General features: G+C 42.4%; 1 protein-coding gene across 1 annotated transcript in view; it reads right to left on the bottom strand.

Moving 5' to 3' along the window:
- Window positions 1-3,149: 3,149 nt before the first annotated feature.
- The window catches only part of C7H10orf88 (chromosome 7 C10orf88 homolog), a 37,720-nt gene continuing 20,516 nt past the window's right edge, over window positions 3,150-20,353 (bottom strand). The window contains exon 8 of the transcript XR_012629737.1: window positions 3,150-3,199. The gene's annotated coding sequence lies outside the window, so the exon portion shown is untranslated. The remainder of the gene's footprint in view (window positions 3,200-20,353) is intronic.

The raw sequence follows: 20,353 nt of genomic DNA on the forward strand, positions 1-20,353 counted from the left end.
TCTCACAACAAAACATAAAATACACCTAGAATTGTAATATGTTACATCAATGCTAATATGTTTTCTTATCTGCCACAGCAAGTGGTACGTGGTGGAACTCACCAGGAAGCTCAGCAACTGGAGGTGAAAACTTACTGTGGCAATTTTCAAAATGGATAAAAGACAAATTTAAACCCAAAGGTAAGAGGGTGAGACATGCTCCTGAGTGTGAACACACCGAGCACACCTGTAGAGTTACAAGAGCCAGCTCTGGGTGGTATTCTAGAAAGGTACATGCTCTGAATAACTAGTTATTGCTCCAAATTACTATTTATTCATCCACTGTAACTTTATTTCTGTTGTTTGGATTGCTCACAGGAACTGTATTTGCTACTCATCTACTAATAATTAGGGAAAACATAAAGCAAGTCTTAACACTCCAGGTCTAAGTTTCTGAATCCTGGTTTTTTTCCTGTTCCTGAAATAATCATAGCACCCTGGAAACCTTACAGACTTTACTCACGTTTCCTGGGGTTTTTAAGTGTTGAGTTAATTATGCTCTTCATAATACAGACACAGGGGAGTGGGTGCTAAAATGTAGTTTTCTATTATATGTAGCACAGAAATGAAAGGTTGGCTCCCAAAATCATTTCTCAAAACCTGAACCTGCAAAAACACGTTGTAGTAGCCCTGAACTGTTGCAGCATGTTCTGCACATTATTTCTGCCCTTGATGGCACCAGTGGCAAATATTTCTGAAGTTCATTTAGAACTGCTATTATTCAACAGAAATCTCACTCACACTACCAGAAGTTAAGGTCTAGTGCATTAACCCAGTGGTGCATAAAACCTGATGATTAAATTACTTTACAAGTGTTTCAGTTCTCATGACCATTCTTACAGTTCTCTAATAATTTACTTCCTCTAACTTCCAGCATCTTCAAAGAAGCCCCAAACTTCCACTTCTGCACCAACATTTTCCACAGACAGCACTGTTGTGACATCTACCACAGAACCCCTGACATTTGCTGGCAAAGGCAAGGGAAAAAACTGCAAATGTCATGTGTGGAAATTTTGAGCCAGATATGCAGTTTGTTTAGAGCAGACAGGAGGAACACTGGAAATTCAGTAAAAATATTTAATAACTCTGCATGTAATTAGCCTTGGAAGAGCCAATGACCAACACTATCTTCATTTTCATAGGAAAATGTGGTTGAAGGGAAAATGGGTACATGATTAAGCTCACCTGCATACACAATTATCAAGACTGCATGTATGTATGGTGAGATCTTTACAATCAGTTCATCTGGGGCACTCTTACCTGGATATTTTCTTCACCTTCAATTCTTTTAATAATCTTGCTTAATTATTCCTGGTTCTTAAGTTAGTGCAAAGATAGAATGGAAATGAGGTGTGTTTATAATCTGCTGAGAGGTGCACCAGTTGCATCAGTCTCCCAAGTTCACTTATAATCACTACTTGGAAGATGTTCTTCCGAGCCACATTAGCACAAGTTAAAGTCCAGGGAACTGACTTTCTTTTCCATGCCTGAAGTACTAATGATTTTACAGATCCTTGAAATGTCATTTCTTTTACATGGTGGTGATTCTGTTTAGTAACATATTTCCCCACCCCCTGGCCACCTCTGCAGATTCCTCCTCTGCACCCAGCTCAAGCACAACTGAGGCCGAGACAACATCTGCTCCAGGGACCTTGACAACCCTCGAGGAAGGTGAGGCACATTGCATGCTGGAAGTCACTTCCAAAGCACAAGAAAAATCTCATTCTTTATTTCCCCTAACAATGGCCACTTTGCATCTTTCCAAATAACTATTGCATCTCTAGTAGTAAAAGAATGCAGTCAGAAATATCCACTATTTTATTATTAAATATTAAATGAAGAGGAAATTCTTTTTTTCAGCAAAAGTAAAAGGCTATGCATTGACTCACTGTCCTGCAAAGCCGAAATCTACTTACTTTCATCAAGATTTCAGTTCACATGTTCACTCTTAATTACTGCCAATCTCTCCTCTTCTTTGTATTTCCTCAACTTTCTCTTAGCCTCAGTTACGTCTCCTGTGCCCACTGTTGTCACAGAGGAAACTGTCACAACTCTCAAAATCCCAACCACAGTTTATAAAGGTAAGAACAGCCATTTTGCAAGTGCTTTTTAAAACAAATATTTTGTTAATTTGGGTTTTTCAGCTGAATTAAGATGTGACCATGTAAATCTGTAAAATATTCATAGCAGACAACTACAAATTAAACATCTCTGTGAAGGAATAACCCCCTTACGACATCTTCACTTCAAAAATATCAGACTGTCAGGACATATCAGGAATATATGCATTTAATGATTAATACCTCAGAGCTTGTAAATACTACACTTTTTTTGTAAAGCAAAAGTGTCCAGATCATTGTGATTTTGTGCATCCAAGATTCATAAAAACTCCAGAAAAATTAAGGAGCACAGCCAGGTATTTGCATTCATTTTCCTCAGTTGGATGTCTGCCTCTCCAGTTATTTAGCAGACTGATAACAGTTTTCTGTCAAGCCTGAGACCTAAAGCAAGTCACAAGCTCCTCAAAGCACACTTGTGCTTTTACTTGCTATTTGCAACCACTTAATTTCTCATCATTACAGCTTGCTCTGGTAGCACAGGTGCCTCCCTGGCTTCCACCACCACCACAGGGGAAAGCAGGACATCAGAAATCCTGACTGTGCTGCAGACAGGTAAAGGGCATTTGCACAACCTGCAGCATATTAGAAAAAGGTGGTTATAAGTTTTGCTTAAGAGGGAACATCAGTGGAGATGCTGAGAAATGTTGTAAAATCATCATCTCTCAGTGCAGCTGATGTTTGTCTGTGAACTTCATCTGCTTGGTACCAACCTGCTGGCTTTCTGGCCAGCTTTTCTCACTTTCAGTGAAAGAAGTCTGAAACTTTTCAGATGCTTGTAATACAAAGCATTGACATGAAGACCCATTTCTGAGCCATGTCAGTGGATGTAGAAGACAACTAATACACGGACTCCTTTTTCCAGAAAGCCTGAAGGCAATTAAATTCATCTATAACTGATTTCAGTCATTCAGCCTTACCTCTTTCCCTCTTGTTTCTATGTTTCCTCCTTCTTCTCACAGCCGCAGCTGCAGAATTATCCAGTTCACCCATCCCACTTACAGGAGACAGTGGCACCTCAGCTCCAGAAATCCCTTCCACAGCTGTTGAAGGTAAGAACAGACACTATGCCATAAAATGTAAAATTAATAGTGTTTAAGTTTGTTTAAAATAGATTACATTGTTAGGATTACAATAACTGTATAAAGTTTAAGATCAGTTAACTGTTAATTAATCATCTCAATGAAGAAAGCATCCAGCTTCTAAACCCTTCATTTCTAAAATATTGGGCTGTCAAAGTTTGGGAGGTACGCAGTTATGAACAATTTAGAGCTTTAAGATGCTTGTGCTATTTTTATAATTTAGGCATCAGCAAAAGTGACCAAATATCAGTGTTTTTGTCTGGGAAGTGGAGAGCATCAATGATTAAATCAGACTGGGAAATCTTCACCTTAAAGATTCAATAATCTTTGATAATTCTTTCCCAGTCTTAAAGATGGAGATGCCACCACCTGACACAGTAAAGAAGCTGGTTCTCTATACTTTCCCACTCATCCCTGTTGGACTCTCTCACTGAGGAATTAATGATGGCAGAGTATAAAGCACACCATGCTGTAGTTGTTTTGTGGAGCTGCCTATGGAGAATATCAGCAGAAAGTTCACTTGAATGCCTGCTACCCCTAAGACCCCAGATCTGCTGCCCACATCCTTATTGTCAACATTAACCAAATATCACCTTACCTGAGTAATTATTTACTTGAAGTTTTGACTGAAATTACCAGATTTTAGTGGCTACAATCCAATTCACTTCTCCTTCAAGGACATAATCAAAATCATATCAGCAATCATCAGCTCCAGTTTCTATCACTGATAATGTTTTTCTCCAATAATGTATTTCCTCAACCTTTCACAGTCCCTTCAATATCCCTGTATTCCTCTTTTGCATCCATTTCAGTAAATGAAGAGACTGAGGCAATATCTACACCAGAAAATCTAAGCACAGCTTATAAAGACAAAATTATAGTTGCAAAATCAATTTTGAGTCTAAGTGACCTAAGGGAAAGTCATACTGTATGGAAAATGTATGTAATGAAGTTTTAATGAAGAGAGATAAGAACACATTACTTCATTCTCCAGTAGCTATGAAGCTTAAAAATCCAAATTTTAAATATTTATTTATCATTGTATTATGTGGTGATAGAGACTTGGGTAGAAATACAAGGGATAAGTCCATGTGCCTGTATTTTCACACTTTTGTAGCAAATCCAAATCGTTTTAACCAAAAATTTAATTCTGGTTCATATTCATATTTGGTCATTATTGTTCATTGTTCCTATTGTTTTTTTCCTCAAAGCTTCAACAGATTATTCTGTCACAGAAACAGATGACCTGATCCCATCTCCTGCAGTCACAGACAGTACTGAGCCATTAACAACTCCAGCATCACCATCTACGCTGGGCGAAGGTAAGGAACCGCCAGATACAACCTGTGTGCCTTGCGTGCTTTAGGAGCAGAAATGTCTCTGTCCTGCATCACCACACAAGGCACCATTTGGGGCTCAGAAAGTCCCCGAGCTGCAAACAGGTGGCTAGGGGACAACTCTGGGCATACCTTGTATGCTTGTCCCATCCCTATACTCCTTCTCAGCACTTCTCAGTGGTCCTCGTTGCGGAGGAGAAATTAAATTATACAGAGCTCAGGTCCAGCCCTTTTTCAGGGCTGATCACGCTGCAATGTGTGTGTGTGTCCCACCTTTTCCCCATTCTCTTTGTTGGGGCAATTTTTAGTCCGGCATCCATTTTGTAATATGTTTTATATTATTAAATACAATACATATAAATATTATAAATAATACAATAAATTAAATACAATAAATATAAATATAATATATATTAAATACAAGTTTTAAATGAAGGAGCTGTTTTAATGAATCTACGAAATAATTTCTTGGGTATTAAAAAAATCTTAAAACCAGAATTTCACCAGACAGGGCCGTTTTGCATCAGACATCAGCTGAGCTGGGACCTTCCTATCCACCACATGCTGTCCTATGTCCTCTTCTAATGAAACAGAAATTGGTAGCACCAGTAGGCTTTAAACTGCTATGCAAATCTCCACCAGGGAAAGATGACTAAGTGTACTTTGCCTCTGAACTTGACAGATATTTTCAAGACACACCAAAAAATATGTTGGACGGTATATTCAAAGTTCTTTTATTGATGGGCATTTTCTGTAGTGCCTACAGCTGCTCTTTTAGCTCTCTGTGGGCTCCCGGGAGCAGAGGAGCTGGTGGGCATCCTCTTTAGACCCCTCTTCAGAATAGTGAAAGACACTTCCCACATAAACTAAATTCAGCTCTTTAAAGCTCTCCTCAGAGGTCATGATTTTCAAGCGTATTATATTCTTGATGCATTCATCCAAGCTCTCCCCATTACCTCTCTCTTTCCTAAATGTGCAATCACCGACTAAGCAGCTGAGGTCTCTTTAGCACCAAGGAGAACAAGTAGCTCCCATGGATCAGTGAGAGCAAGGCTGAGACTGGACTGGCTCACCATAGCGTTAACATTACCAACTTTCAGTTTTTCCATGGTGCCAGCTGTGCCATCTGAAAGGATGATTTTGCCTTTGTGCATTAGTTTTTCTCTTTCCAATGAGCAGCCCATTCCACCCGTCTTTATTGAATTTCAGCTTGCTGACTTTTGACATTTATTCAGTTTGTGAAGATCGTTTTGAATTCTCATCGTGTCCTCCAGAGAGCGCACAGATCTTGCCTTTCCTTCTGCCACTCTGTTCTGTTTCAGTTTCAGTGGCAAGGGCTGAGGACCTCATTATGGTTTGGTAGCTGTGACTGGCTGTTTAACACCCATACCATCTGTTAGTCCAAGATGCTGCATAACATGATAAACAATTAGCAAAGCAACTGATAACTCCTCTCTTCGAAAACTTTTTTTAACACTGCTCATCTTCTACAGCCTTATCTATGCTGTCAGAAGTTCAGAGCTGTGACTCAATACCCCTGGTAGCAGCACTGGAAATTGTAATACAGATTTGCTTACTGCTCCACCCATTAACCTTATTTTGAAAAATATTTTCATGTTCAAGATCTAGGATCTATCCACCCTAATTTCTACAAATGTCTTAGAAATTAACAGACAAATCTTCAGCACAGTGAAGAAGAAATTTCAGCCAGTGTTCTACCTTTTTTCTGCCAGTCAGTTCACTTTCAAAAGAATAGAAATTAAAACCGTCCTACTTTGAAAAATATTTTACAGAGCTTTGGTCAGATTTTGCTACTTGCCTTACTTATTCAGCCTGGGCTCTCTTCCAGCTGAATGAAAGAAGTTTGCACTTCTTTGCACACAGCAGTGAAACTGAGAAATGAATCTTGTTCCTCAAGATTTACTTTGATTTGCTTGGCTTTCAGAAGCTGAACGTGAATTTCTTAAACGAGTAATCTGTTGACTATTATGCAGGCATAAGGAACTTAATACATGGGGTATATATGGTTTCCTAATAATACCCTCATTACTATGCAACTCCGTGCTTGTAACTATTAAGTGCTTTGCCTGTGTCTACTCAACCAAGTATCTGAGAAAAAAAATTTCATCTTATTTATGCATATTCTGTGTAACAGGGATGCTATTCGATGGTTAAAGGAAAAAAAAGGCTCATCTATAGCCCTAAATAATAATCTCATTATTTTCATTTGTACATATGGCAGGTAAACTGTTGTTTGTGTTAAAGACTCAGGAAAACTAAATGCTTACTGATTCCTTTGATTATATTCTACACTTAACTAAGCACAAAGCATTGAATTTGAAGAGATACAAATATTAATTATTTTCTCTTATTAATTTGCTGAAAGTAAAAAGTTGCCTTTCAGCTGTCTGTAGACTCCCCCACAAGAACTCATTAAAGATTCTTGGGACTGTTACTTAATCAGTCCTTTTTTTTCTGAAAAAGCGCCCCCAAAAATTTCAGATTGATGTTCATATTTCAGAATAATGAAATACATCATTTACTTAGAAATTTTAATAGGAAAGATGCCTCCCTCCCAGTAAAGCCATTTTTAATATCAGCTGAATCACAACAAATTTATTTCTGCCTGTAACTTAAGTCAAGATCTGGATCTGGATATAGAATTTTTAATCTGCCTCTTTCTCTCTATTCCCACCTGGATTTAGATAGCTAATGTAATGTAGTTCTTAAATTTTTATTTAACACCTTTCACCATCACTGGTGAATATTCAATGTCTGGACCAACAGGTTAATTATCTTTTGCCTCAATTTTTTTTTCTCCCTGAAATTTTATTTGAAAGTCTTGTAGAAGATTAGACCTAGATCTTGGGAAGTGAGCCAAGCACACTGCTGCTGGCATTTCTTTACAGCCAACATTTGCAGAAGTAAATGATAAGCATGGTACTCGGATGGAAGGAGCTTTGATCATGGTCAGCAAAGAGGAATTAAGGAGAAAGAGTCCTAGGAAACATGGCCCTCATTCTGAATGGATGTGCATTAGTCGGTTACAAATGGCTGCCAGGTGACAGCAAAATGTCCCAAAATTAAAACCTCGTAATCGCTGACCCACCAAGGAGTAAGACAGGTGTGTATACTTGGTACAGTTTATGATGGCCACAAACTAGGAGGAACTCAATTATGTTGTCAGCGGTGTCTCTGATTTCTTTCTCTGAAAGAAAAATACACCCCGGGCCCATAAAACTCATTTGGAACTTCAGATCTCTAAAAGCCTTTCCCTCTGAAAGTGAGATAAATGTGTGGACTATTCCATAAGTACCCAGCTCTCAGAAATGAGCTTGGTCTGTAGAAATAGCTCTGCTACTATTCTGGGGAAATGATGCTGTGCCAACCATCTGTTATGCCAGAGGGTTAGCAAGGATGGGAAAAGAAGCTGAACCAGGCATTACTTAAAGGAAGAAAAAAAACAAACCACACCACAAAAAATCAAACCATATCCCTTAGATTGCAAAGTATTCCAGGAAAAGGTTGGCTCTGGGTATTTGTGTTCATCCTTTAGACAGCACTACTGTATAGATGAGAATGATGATAAAGGAGAGGTAGAAACCCTTCCCTTTGATGCGCAGAGTGGGGAGAGGTGGCAGCTAGCTAAAGGGGTGAGGAGCATTTTCCCTGGAGATCAGCACATTGTGGAAGAGGACTATGTCCACACCTGTTGGATATTGCACATAGAAAGATAGGTTTGAGCATTTATATATTATAATATTATACCCTGCAACAGCACTGAAATTCAGGCGAGGGCCCTTTGTCAGCACAGGCTACATTATGGGCTACCTGCTCCTGTCTTCAGTGGGGTGGCACTTGGCCTCAAGCCCCGGATGAACCCCACCGATGTGCTCTGTGGGCTCTTTCTCCACAGCAGACCCCTCCGCTCCATCCCTGCGGCTGGCAGATGGGGACGGCCGGTGCTCGGGCCGCGTTGAGCTCTATCACAACGGCAGCTGGGGAACGGTCTGCGACGACGCCTGGGAGCTGGCAGACGCCAAGGTGGTGTGCAGGAGCCTGGGGTGTGGGGAAGCTCTGCTAGCTGTGTTGGAAGCCCACTTTGGTCCAGGCTCCGGGAGCATCCTCCTCGATGACGTGCAGTGCAGAGGGGATGAAGACAACCTGTGGGAGTGCTCCCACAGAGGGATCGCCGTCCATAACTGCCAGCACAAAGAGGATGCCAGCGTCATTTGCGCAGGTACGTTAGCACATCTCTTGTAAACTATTGCTTCGTGAGCAAAGCAAGCTTGCCTGCAGCTAAAATTTTGATGCACAACTTGTTTCCATCAGTGGAATTAAACTGGGGTTGTTTAGTCTGGAGAAGAGGAGGCTGAGGGGAGACCTCATCGCCCTCTACAACTCCCTGAAAGGAGGGTGCAGAGAGGGGGGATGAGTCTCTTGAACCAAGGAACAAGTGATAGGACAAGAGGGAATGGCCTCAAGCTGCACCAGGGCAGGGTCAGACTGGCTCTTAGGAAGTATTTCTTTGCAGAAGGGGTTGTTGGGCGTTGGAATGGGCTGGCCAGGGCAGTGGTGGAGTCCCCATCCCTGGAGGGGTTGAAGAGTCGGGTTGACCCAGCACTGAGGGATCTGGTGGAGTTGAGAACGGTCAGTGTGAGGTTCATGGTTGGACTGGAGGATCTTCAAGGGCTTTTCCAACCGAGATGATTCTGTGATTGTGTAATTGTTTCAGGCATGAAACCAAGAGCTATGAGAATTGTGTTTTACCACATTTTTTCTTTTTGTTAACTTACGCAGTTTATTCACACAGGTTTATGTTCAACTTTTAATTTTAACTCTCAACTCCTTTAGCTACCTGGAATATCATTGTCAGTCTTATATCTGATGCATTTCCTCCTCTATTACCTGACTGCTTTTTGTATTACTATCTGAATTACAGTTTTGCGTCATCACTATTATATTTCAGTCCTCCTAGTCCTGATTTCCCATAAATTGTGAACTATGACTAGTAAATCAGATTTCCTTTTCTTGTATTTAGTAGGAAATTATTTTTAGTAACTTCCCCTAGGATTTTTCCAAATCAGTTTCAATTTCTTATTCTGACTGGAATCATGTGTGCAGTTGGAGAGCCCAAGTCACTGCAGCCTCTGTGTGGCTGGTGACACAGCAAGTGGTGGTCCACAGATAAAGCTCATCCATGAGCCTGAAATGACTGAGGTGAAGCATAACTGGCTGAAAGAGGTTGTGGGTGAGACCTGGCACAAAGAATGATGGTTTACAGCTTATCCTGGGGATACCTTTCCCTGAGGAAAAACCAAAGCAAATTTTAATAGAGTTAGGTTTTTTCATAAAGACCTTAAGTGAAGTTAAACACATGACGCAAGCAGACATGACTCTTTGGTGAGTATGTCCCACACCTAAAACACTTGAAGATTACACCTACAAGGTAACAGTAACCATTAACACCTGACATTTAAAAATGGGTTTGCACCTTCTCCTTTTTGGTGATGTGCTTCCAAAGTTGAATGGGTTGCTCTTTATCACTACTGCTTTCTTTTTTTTCTCATATAGTACCTGAAGAACATTATTAAGCATCCTCTGTAGTAAAACTAGAAATTCACTTTTCCGTTTCCTTTCCTAGAGCCAGTTACTCCCCCGTTCACAACAGAGCCAGTTCCAGCTGGTGAGTTCTCCCTAGATGGGTCTTGCAAAGCTTTCACAACTGATATATGTTATATAGGAGCTTAAGCACTGGTAGGAAGGCAAAAATTTTACAGGTAAAAATTTCAAAACAAGTAAATGTGTGTAAAATGAGTTCCTGAGATACTTGAGGTTTATCTAAGAGTTTTGCTGTTAAAGACTACTGGTATCAATAGGAATGGTTATGTTAGCTACAGACACATACATCAGAGCCTGAAAGAGAAAAAGCATCTTTATGTTTACTCCCAGGTGTATATGGCACACTATGAGAGTAAGGCTTTATGATAGCTGATGAACGGACACAATGTGGCTTGTTACACTACAAAAAGGACATTGAATTACTCGAGTGTGTCCAGAGAAGGGCAACGGAGCTGGTGCAGGGTCTGGAGCACAGGTCTGATGGGGAGCAGCTGAGGGAACTGGGGGGGGTTTAGTCTGGAGGAGGCTGAGGGGAGATCTCATCGCCCTCTACAACTCCCTGAAAGGAGGGTGCAGAGAGGGGGGATGAGTCTCTTGAACCAAGGAACAAGCACCAGGACAAGAGGCAATGGCCTCAAGCTGTGCCAGGGCAGGGTTAGACTGGCTCTTAGGAAGTATTTCTTTGCAGAAGGGGTTGTTGGGCGTTGGAATGGGCTGGCCAGGGCAGGGGGGGAGTCCCCATCCCTGGAGGGGTTGAAGAGTCGGGTTGACCCAGCACTGAGGGATCTGGTGGAGTTGGGAATGGTCAGTGTGAGGTTCATGGTTGGACTAGGTGATCTTCAAGGTCTTTTCCAACCTTGATGATTCTGGGATTCTGTAATACGATTATTTTCATGGTTTTGCCATTTTCAGTGCAACACAACAAAGTTGGCTTTTGCTCTTTGATAAATGCACCTGGCAAGCCCATTTCTGAGGCTGACAAGTGCCCATGCATTTCCCTCTGCTTTTCCAAGACATGTCCCTGAGACTGGTGAACGGAGGGGACATGTGCTCGGGACGCCTGGAAGTCTTTCACAATGGGAGCTGGGCAACCATCTGCGATGATGGCTGGAACATGCAGGTCGCCACGGTTGTGTGCAGGCAGCTGGGCTGCGGACCTGCTGTCTCAGCCAATATCGAGGCATTTTTTGGGGAAGGCACAGGAGATATTCTCCTGGACAACGTGGCGTGCACAGGGGATGAGTCCTCCCTGGAGCAGTGCTCTCACGGGGGGCTGGGCACACACGACTGCTACCACAAGGAAGATGCTGGTGTTATCTGTGAAGGTACTCACCTTTTCCATTTTCTTTAACATGAATTAAATTTCCTAAGCCATGCATGCAAGCCGGTATGGGTGAAAGGAGGAGCTTGGCACAAGGCGGGAGCCGCTATGGGAACAGGGACCCTTGGCAGTGGCCATGCAGGGAGAGGAGAGGCCGATGAGAGCCAAGAAGGATAGCCAAGGGCACCCTGGTCACGGGTGGGACCAGCCCCCACAGGCTCCACACATCCTGAGGCCATTCCATCCTTCCAACAAGGGGATTCCTCTACCTGGGTCTGAGGGAAGCAGAGAGGGAAAAGCGGGGCTATAGGCATTTTCCTCCAAAGAGGACCATCAGTAGGTTTTGGCAGACCAACCTGGAATCTGCTTTTGGGACAAAGACTATTTGCCTAAAAGCCTCAAAGTACTTGTGTCAGACTTGCAGTTTTATAAACGTATTTTCTTCTTTTTATGAATTTGTACTCATTTTCAAAGATCTGCATCATATTTGTGTGAAGTTTATTGAGGAAAATTAAGAAAATTCCTGCCAGTTGAGGATGCATAAGGAAATTGTTTTGATGGAGGTTCTGGCACTAGGTGAATGTGGTGTGTCTGATCCTAGACATCAGTGTAGGCTGGCAGGCCACTGCATCTTTGTGGACTCAGCTGTTTCTGCCCAAGAGAAACTGAGATCCTATAGGGAAGTGATACTCATGGTGTGCTGTCATATTGTATTATAATGATATAATGAATAACAATAGCCGTGGCACTTATATATTCCTGAAAAGCGATAAGGCTTCTACTACCCCTCTGAAGAGGCCCATATTTTCACTTTGATTTTATTTTTATTTCTTTTCCTCTCCCCTTTTTCTGGTACCACGCCCTGTTCTTAGTTGATGGTTACTGACAGATAATTACAATGAATATTTGAGAAACAACTGCAACGAATCATTGACATGCTGTACACAAGCTGCAAGCCCCAGGAGAAGCATTTAAAGAGAAATCACATTCAGACTATCAGCCTGCATTCCTAATTCACTCAGTCCTGCTCAATCCACCATAGTCTGCACACTGCAAACCATTTCTCCTCTGATCCATCAAGAGGCTGTATTGCAGAACAAGACATACTTGCTTAAACAATTTAGTAATTTACAGAACAATATGTTTGTTTCTCAACTAACCTTCCCAAGCTGCAGGTAATTTATTTAATTTAAAAAGGACTTCCGGGTGGGTCATCTTCCAGGCTTTGGCAGATCTTGCAGTGGTGGAGCTACTTCACTGAAAACAGCAATTCACACTAGATTTCAGCCTGGGTGAGGAGGCAGGACAGAAATTATACCTGTCCCCACCAGGTTTGCTTCTCTGCCCCACTGTCGACAGATGTACTCATTGCACAGGGTGGCAGCGAAAACAGCGAGGCAGAAACACCAACAGCGAGGCAGAAACACCTGCAGCCTTCTCCAAGGCTTTGGAAAGCATCACCTCAGTCACGGTTCTGGGGAGAGCCCTGACTGTGCAGCTGCTTGTCTCGCCTTATAACTGAATGCATTGATCTGGCTTTCCTTCTTTTGATGTTTTTTATTTTGTCTCCCAACAGCCCCTCCAGAGCCTACCACACCTGAAGCAACAGGTATAGAGTACTTCAGTGTTCACTTATTTATCTCAGGTTTAGTCTAATACAACTTGTCCTGCAGCAGAGCGCCAATTCCCCTGGACTTCAGCAGCGTTGAGCTGAAATTTGTGTTCCCTCAGAGGTGAGAGAGCCCTTAGCTCATCATCAGCCCCAAAGGTGCTCCGGTGAACACAAACTGCTGGTGGGATCTGTGGACAGAGGGGTCCTGCTGCACTGAGCCCTTTTGCCTCTGTGGAGATACACACAATCAGACACATGGTTTCCATCCATCCTCAAGGGCGGTGGAAATACCACAAGCTGGTTTACACATATGTTAAATTATGGGGTAAACTGCTGTAATCTAGCTGGATTGGGGATATCATTATACCACGCCTAATTACACCTAAATTATAACATTGCTTTGCTTTGTCAACCTATGCTTTGCTCACTTTGTATTGGAAAAATTACTGAATTGTGGCTTTTATTTTCTCTTTGACAGTCCCGACCGAGACCACAATGGCTGAAACACCAGGTATTTACTTCTGGTCACTTACTGAACCGAGGTGAGCAGAGGTACTGTCAGACCATGAGGAACAGCAGGAGCCCTGGCTCATGCAGTGCTCCCAGAATGAGTTGAGGAATTAACTGCCAGGCACTCACATTTTCAGTCTCAATTCAGGATTTAGCAGACTACCTGTCTTCCTGGCAAGGCAACACTGGATGCCAGAGCTGTGCCCTGTCCAGCTGCATTATTTGTTTCCCTGCCCAAGCTCAGGGTCTCGCTGTAGGGTTTTCCAGGGGTGATGCACACCATCGTGCTGGCTGTGTCACCGCAGAGGGTATGTTCACAGCTGTATGCAGCGATACTCGGGCTACGTTCAGCCATGTAGCCAAGTATTTCCTGCTTACTCACATGGCTTCATGTGATATTGCAAGCAGCCAAGGCTGCTTCTATGGGTCTCAGGGCAAAAACATACCTTTAAAATGCAGACAATATTTGATGTCATCGTTTCTTTCTCACAGTAACAGTCTCTACTACTCCTGAACCAGCAGACGTTACCACTCGTAAGTAACACAGCGTTACTCTGGCTTACATGCTTAGTTGTCTGCCCCAGTTCTGATCATGTATTGACTTGCTCCCTGTCTCCACTGTGTGTATAATCTCATGGATTTAACCATTAGCTCCAAGGGTAACCCCAATCACCTCTCCCTTGGCTTCCATACACAACAAAGGAGGGAAAGGGGCTTGGTATTGGTACAGCGGAAACACCTGCACTGATGAAAGCACTAGGGAAGGGGAAACGACTGGGGCAGACACACTACACCGATACAAATTCAGATTTGCACTTGATCATCCCACTCCAAGAAGCCAGCCTTCTGCGCCTCCCACAGCTGCATCCCCATCACTGCACAAACCGCGCTGTGCTTCTCACCGGAACGGCCAAGTTCAACACCTGAGGAGGCGGCAGCACGGGCCTCGCCACCGTCGGTGCAGCGCACAGCACTGCTATGGGCACTGCATATTAGAAACAAAACTTTATGTCATTGTCCCCCAGCACCCAAACTGTTATTTAGCAAACACCCCACAGGTTTCCAGAGCCTTTCCCGCGGCAGGTCAGCAGCCTGTCGGAGGCCATGGCAGAGGCAGCCTTCATGGGGACGTGTTTTCCTCCCACCAAGGCTGCTCATGCTCCGGGCAGACTTTGCTAATTAACCCCTGCCCTGGGCAGCAGCAGCATCTTCTGATCGCCACTTGAATGAGACCTGCATGTCTCCTGGGGTTTGGGTACCTCGCGCCTTTCCAGTGCTGGCACAAGGGCTAACCTGCAGTTTTGTTTTCTCTCATGTCTCGGATCAGCCCCTGCAGAAAACACGACACCTGAAGCAGCAGGTATGTATGACTTTAGCTTTAGTAGATTTGGTCTAATGCTTGATCCTGGAAGTAAACTGATTCGCTCCCCATTAACAGTCCTTGCCTTGCTCACACAGTAATGTAACAGTTACTGAAGTGTGGCTTTTTCTTTCTCTTTGACAGTCCCGACTGAGTCCACAACGGCTGAAAAACCAGGTATTTATTTTGGTCATTTATTGAACCATGGTGAGCAGTTTACTATTTTTCATGTAAGTCATCAATCTATTTAAAACATGAACACTTTAATTTCATATTTTCTTTTCTCACAGTAACAAACTCATCCACTCTATTAGTCTCTCCAACTCCTGAAGCAGGAGCCATTACCACTCGTAAGTAATGCAGCATTACTCTGGTTTATGTCCTTAGTTCTCTATCAAAGTTGTGATCTGATGATGTGTTGGCATGGCTCCCTGACTCCACTGTGTGCATAATCTCATGGATCTGGTATTTATCTTCAGGGATAATTCCTTTGGTTTGCATATAAACCAAGGGATGGAAAATGCTCTTGGTATTGATATGGAAGAAATACCTGCACTGATTAAAGTACCAGGGGGAAAGCACTGGGCCAGACACACCACACCAGTATAAATTCAGATTTTCATTCGATCATCTCATCCCAAGAAAGTCAGCCTCCTTGTGCTTTCAAAGCCCATTGGAAGCTGAGTCAGTGGGACTCCTGACACTTTCAGTGGTATTTGGTTTGAACCTTAGTTTTCTACAATGGGATTTATCTTTTGAAAAATCTAAAACTGCAGGTTCTGCTCATTAACTGAAAATATTCTGCCTCAGATGCTTAGGTAGCAGACTAAGGTTTTCTTTTAAAGTCTGGCTCTATCAGCTACACATCAGTAAAGGCACTCGCTTGCCTCAGTAAAACATACATACCTGTGTTGACAACATACCGGAAACTGAACTTCGGATGTAAAGCATGCATTGGAGCATGGGCCTATATGCCTCCACAAAGGAATAAACAGAATTAAATCTTGTTCCCGTTAGTGCTAGTAATATGTCATCTTTAGTACTGAAGCCCCTACACTTTTCTTAGCATGAGCCCTTTTTCCATGACACCTCTATTACTCAGAACAGTTGCTACTAACATTTCCTAGTCTTAATGCATTCAGCTGGTTACAATGCATATTAATTGATTAATTTCCTTCATTCAGTCTCACTTATTTTCTTTTTTTTGCATTAAAAGCCCATCCAAAACCAGACCCAGCAGCTATAAGCCCAGGTAAGGTATTCTCATTCTTTCTCTTTAATGACTTCTCCTCACCAGGGCAGTATGTGCTGGGTAAGAGACGTGAGCTGGGAGAGCCTGGCAGCTGAATGTCAGAGGGTATCCGAGTGCAGAAGAAAGGGGGGAGCGGGAGAGGCCAGTAGCAGGCAGAGAGCTTGAGGATGCCACAGCTTACCCAGGGACCGCACACTGCTGATAGAGGGGCTGGCAGCCCAACCATCCTTGGCAATAAGCATCAGGGGGATGAGCTGGCCTATGTCTGCACCATTTATGAAAAAAACACATTTAAAATACCCGCCCATAGCCTGCCCGGCTGCCAGCCAGTCAGTGACCATGTGCTCTGGAGGGCTCACAGGCAAAGAAACAGCTCATTATCATGGTGAGCTCACCCTCTTCCCTCCAGAGAATGGACGGATGGACAGCAGTAACTTGTGTAACCTCGGGTTAGTCATAGGAAGGAGTAATGAGCTTTCGATGGTACACACCATCAAAGGAAGAGAAATTAATTTCCTCTCCACTCAGTCACTATTTCCAGGTCCAGCAGCAAGGCCCACATTTGCAAAGCATACTAGGATTTAATGCATGTTGCATTTTACTCTATGCTTACGTATGGTTTATTAACATTACATTTCTTCATCTCCAGAAAACCTTCATTATCTGCCTCAATACATGCGGTTGACGATACTAAGATTCTTAACTGGCCTGTGCCAACCAAGGACACCCGGGATGCAAAGTGTAAAATTACAAGGGTAAATATTTCATGCACATGAGGTGTCCCAGGCAAACTGGGGCACCCCGAATGTGGTTTCACACCGGGTTCTTACACCCTTCAAATGTTCAGGTACAACACAATTTGACTAATCACTCACACTACCAATTACCAATCATAGTAAAACTTTGCCAAACAACTCTACTTCTGCAGCATTCTTGCTGCCTGTCTATTGATCCAGATGTCCCTGGAGTCAGTCTTGCTGGAGTTACTGATCTATGACACCAGGTGATGCTGGGAGGGTCTCAAAGACATGTCAGAGGGGCTGGGGTGCTGGCATTATCTCAGCTGTCTGGGGGAATCCTTCCTGGAGAGCTCTAAGCTGCCACAAGGAAAAGTCCTTCTTTCCAGGGCTGGGTTGTCCTTTAGTTTGTTTTAACTAAGCCTGGACAATACCAGATTCTCCAGTAAAATTCTACTACCTCATTATGTTACAGTTTATAATGTGAACTAATATGTATTAACGAAACTAATACACTTTCATCCTCTAAAGACTGATTGATTTAAGAGTTAGGGAAGGGAATTTTCATAACAGTGTCCACCAGAAAACCCTACACCAATGCCAGAGGCTACCATGCAGGGAACAGACATGAGCAACTCCTGATGTAGGCCTGGAGTCAACTCCTGTTTCACATGCCATACAAGATGCTGTAGCACAAGAAGGCTGGTAGGGACATATGAGTTTGAAATTATCACATGCTAAAACGTTATCAAAATTATTTATGAAAATAATATTCAAAAATATTTTTAAAGATTGCTACTGGATGATGCCACCCTGCGGGTTTGTGAATGCCAAGAGTCAGGAAGTTGACATGGAACATCCACAGCATAGATGAACGTTATATTAACACAACAACAAAATTACGTTTCTGAAAGTTCATTATTCTAAATTATATGATATAATCAACCTTCCCTGTTTCACACACTTTCCTGCCCCACTTCCCTTTGATAACCTTCCCCTGTCAGGTCATTTTGCACGTGGCTAAATGTGACCAGAACAAAGAAACTCTGCAAGAGGGTTAAGTACAGCTGTGACATATATGGCGATGGTGTATTCACTCTAACATACAACGGAGAGTAGAATTTAACGAGCTGGGCAGTAGCATGCTCACCACAGCGAGGAAACTCCCAATAAGCCTTTGCTGGCCAGGAAACAGTCAGGCAGGGAAGGGTTGGCCTTCCTCCATACTCCTTGAAACAGACCCTCCATTCTGCTCAGCTGCCATTCCCCATGGGTTTTTTCCCCTTTAAGACTTTCTACCTCTCCACATTGTTGTTTTCCCTCTTGAGTCCTTGAGCTACTAACTGAACCCAAATGAACTACTGTTGATTCGTCAGTAATTTCACCTCTCTTATCTTGCATGGCTCTGCAGACTTCGTCACAACTTGGCAATGTCCTCAGCTGGGACCTGCAGCTGGGCCATCCTGGGGGGGCCAGGATTCTCCCAGCATGGACAGCTGAGTCGTCACCCCTTAGTTTGTCTGACTTTCTAGAGACATCCAGAAAAAGCTCTTAGCCATACTTTGCAGGTCTAAACTCATAGTCCATCAAACCACGACCTATTCCAACACAGCAGAAGGATCCATTTCTAGCACCTTCAAAAGCAGAAATACAAATTCTCTGGCCAACCTCCACTGCAAAACACACAGAAATGCTGGTGCCCAAACAATACTCAGTGTTACAGAGTCTCCATACCAGCAAACTCCATCTAGATGATTTATTGTCAAGTTTGCCTTTTATGATTCACCATCTTTTTCAAATTTGCTGAGGGCTTCATCATACTATGTTCAGCCAAACCAGGATTTGTTTGTTCATGCTAGCCTCTACTGCACAGAGCCAAATCTGTGCTATTTACAGACACGTGTGTGGTCTCTCCAAATCCTCATGACTTTATGACTGTGGCATCTGATTTAGTCAGAAGAGAATAAGGAAAATCTCTCAAAAACTATTTCCAAACAATTACTCACATGTGATTGACTTCATACAGACAACAACAAATACATACACCAAAGATACATAGTCCTGAAACACATTTAAGTTACCTGCTTGCAAGAAGCAGTAGGATTTTAAGTGAACTAGCTATTAGGACAAAAACACAGTTTTCTTAGTTGGCTTTTTATGTTTAATTCACCATAATATTCTGCTAGGGAAGAAGAATTGGTATACATTCCCAGAAGGTATTTCACAAATCATATAAAAAATTTAGAGAAGGATGAAGCATTTGACTAAAGGGGTTTTGGCTGATCTGGTATATGGAAATGTTTCTTCATATCTCTTCAGAAATTTTAACATTGAAATAAAAAATAACTTTGGAGAGGTAACAGGCCTACACAGTAACTCTTTTTCATATACTCAGAATTCCATCAGGTGCTTTACATTTATACATTTACATACATGTGTGACATTTATATATGTTGTGTTACATATTACACCACCATAGAAATTTTAATTCCATATAGTTGCATCTGCGTTTAGGAGTTCTGTGCTGTGAATTGTAATTAACTTCACAGTTAGAAATTTCTGAAGGAAACATTTCTGAATGAAACAAATGGGCTTAGTGACCATGTCACAATTTTTGTACAACAATTATATGTGGGCTTTTTCCTTTTTCTTTTCTCAGGTGTGTAAGGGTCCCAACCTGTAGGAACTACTATTCACCAGGCCAGAGGATTGTCCAGTTCAGGGGTCCCACCTCCTCAGGAGTTTGCCTACGGTGCCAAATACTAGGGTGCAACAGATACCACAGTTATCCTTCCCAGCGCTACCAGGGCTATATCATAAGAGGCAAAAGAAGCACAAGTGACCGTGTTATTACTATTATCATCCCCAAACAGCCCCAATAATGCTTCTTCTGACTGTAACATTATGTTGATCACTTACATCCATGATCAGTGTGTTGCATATTTGCTACTGATTTCTAAAAATACATTATACTAGAGGGTGTAAATCTAAAGGTATTTTAATCTCAACTGTACTTGTGTTCCTTAATTTCAGATATTTTGAATCTATATTCCAGATTTGTAAAACCCTAAACTTCAGTAAATACTCTCAGTGACAAAAAGTGGATCAGTTGGCTGATTTTTCTCATCAAGACTTTGTTTCACTCTCACAGTTCTTCCAGTTCTCCCCATTGTACCAAATAGCTCAAATACTGAGCATTTAAAGATTAACCTGCCTCACAGACACACACATCACATGCTGCTTTCTGAGCTCACAGAGACGTAAACCAAAGGATAAGCATCCCTTGTAACCAGCACTGTCTGAGCAATTACCTTAAATATGAACTCAAATATTTGCAAAAAATACTGTACACGTACTGAGGTAT

This window comes from Strix uralensis, chromosome 7 (genome assembly GCF_047716275.1).
Source record: "Strix uralensis isolate ZFMK-TIS-50842 chromosome 7, bStrUra1, whole genome shotgun sequence".
NCBI classification, from domain to species: domain Eukaryota; kingdom Metazoa; phylum Chordata; class Aves; order Strigiformes; family Strigidae; genus Strix; species Strix uralensis.